General features: G+C 45.0%; 1 pseudogene; it reads right to left on the reverse strand.

The window, feature by feature from the left end:
- Positions 1-396: 396 nt before the first annotated feature.
- LOC147422602 (large ribosomal subunit protein eL19y pseudogene) lies at positions 397-1,014 on the reverse strand (annotated as a pseudogene).
- Between the last annotated feature and the right edge of the window lie 626 nt (positions 1,015-1,640).

Genomic DNA, 1,640 nt, shown 5'->3' on the forward strand with positions numbered 1-1,640 from the left:
CAAGGCAAGAGTTCAAAACTTCTATTGGGGACGGGTAGAGGCAACAAAAGGAGACCTCTGGAGAGGTGCATCTGCAGATTGCACTTCTCTCTCTCCTCGTCAGCTAGATCTTTAAGGTCTCTTGGGATAGTTGTTTACAACGTTAAAACTCTCTTCTTCTTCTTCTTTTTTCCTTTGGAAACAACATAAAATACATAGTAACAGCCTCAGCAACAATAACCGATAGTTAAAGAAAGAGATGGGGGAAAATTGCAAAATGAAAACCCTTTTAGACTTGCAATAGTCATGCTTTCAAGAGTAAAGCAAAAACTGTATCTCATTACACAAGCTCAAAGGTCCAAGGTTTCTATTAAGTACTATCGAGTCACAACTCTTAGCTAAATCTTGCTATGCGGCTCACTTCTTGGACTTCTTGGTGGCCTCAAGGACAGCTGCAGGGATGGTTGGTGTTGCTTCAGTACTCAATCCCTGTGTCAAGCACTCTTCCCTCTTGGCACTTTTTTGCTCCCTTATAGATTTTCCCTTAGCTCTACGGGCTTCAAATTGATCAGACAGTGTCTTCTGATGAGCCTTCTCAGCTTTAGACTTGTGAATACTCTTGAGCACGCGCTTATTTTTGAACAAGTCACCCTTGACCTTTATATACATATCATGGTACATATGCTTGTCAATCTTCTTAGCCTCCCAATACCTTCTCATCAACCAGCAAAGCACTCGCATCTGCCTCAACCAGAGAACTTTAGAGGGTAGCTTGGCCTCCATAGTACCCCGCCTCTTACCATATCCTGAATGACGGACTTTCCTTTTAGCCTCCAAAGCATGCTTTGCTCTTGCTCGTGAGTGTATCTTGGTTTGTTTTTGAATCACTAAGCCATCCTTGACCAGCTCTCTGATATTTTGCCACGAATTGGCCATAGAGATTTTGTTGACCTCATTGGGATCAAGCCAGACCTTGCACTTCCCACACTTCAGCACGCTAGCCACGAGGCGCTTCTGCAGCTTGAGGGACACCATGGTCTCCCACTCTCACAAAACCCTAATGACATACTAGTAGCTTCCAAGTACTATTTGCACGGAATCTCTGGAGATGCTTTTATTTGATCCCTTGCCTTGCTAGAGGAGTAAAACTCTAATGGCAATTCAGCCAGCTTAAAAAACGTGAGAGTTGCTCTAGCCAACTTGCACCCATATATATGCGGCCAGTCCTAATAGAAGAGAGCTACATGCTTCGCTGCTTCCTACCGCGGCATTTGCCACCCACCTCTGTGTGCACGTCGTCTTGCCCCTAGTGTGCTTGTTGCATCACTCGATGTCCGTCGTATGCATCTTAGATTCTTTTTTTTTTGGATTTTTCCCAGCCGAGTACCCCGTACTCTCTCTTATTCAAACTCTCTGAAAGAGCACACACAGGCGTGCGCTCTTTCAGAGAGTTTCTTTTGAGAGAGAGAGAGAGAGAGAGAGAGAGAGAGAGAGAGAGAGAGAGAGAGAGAGAGAGAGAGAGAGAGAGAGAGAGAGAGAGAGAGAGAGAGAGAGAGAGAGAGAGAGAGAGAGAGAGAGAGAGAGAGAGAGAGAGAGAGAGAGAGAGAGACGTCTTCATCATCTGTTGTAAAATGGGTTGTGAATCACCAGCATCTCCACCA

This window comes from Adiantum capillus-veneris, chromosome 27, assembly GCF_014529385.1.
Source record: "Adiantum capillus-veneris isolate H3 chromosome 27, ASM1452938v2, whole genome shotgun sequence".
Taxonomy (NCBI): Eukaryota; Viridiplantae; Streptophyta; class Polypodiopsida; order Polypodiales; family Pteridaceae; genus Adiantum; species Adiantum capillus-veneris.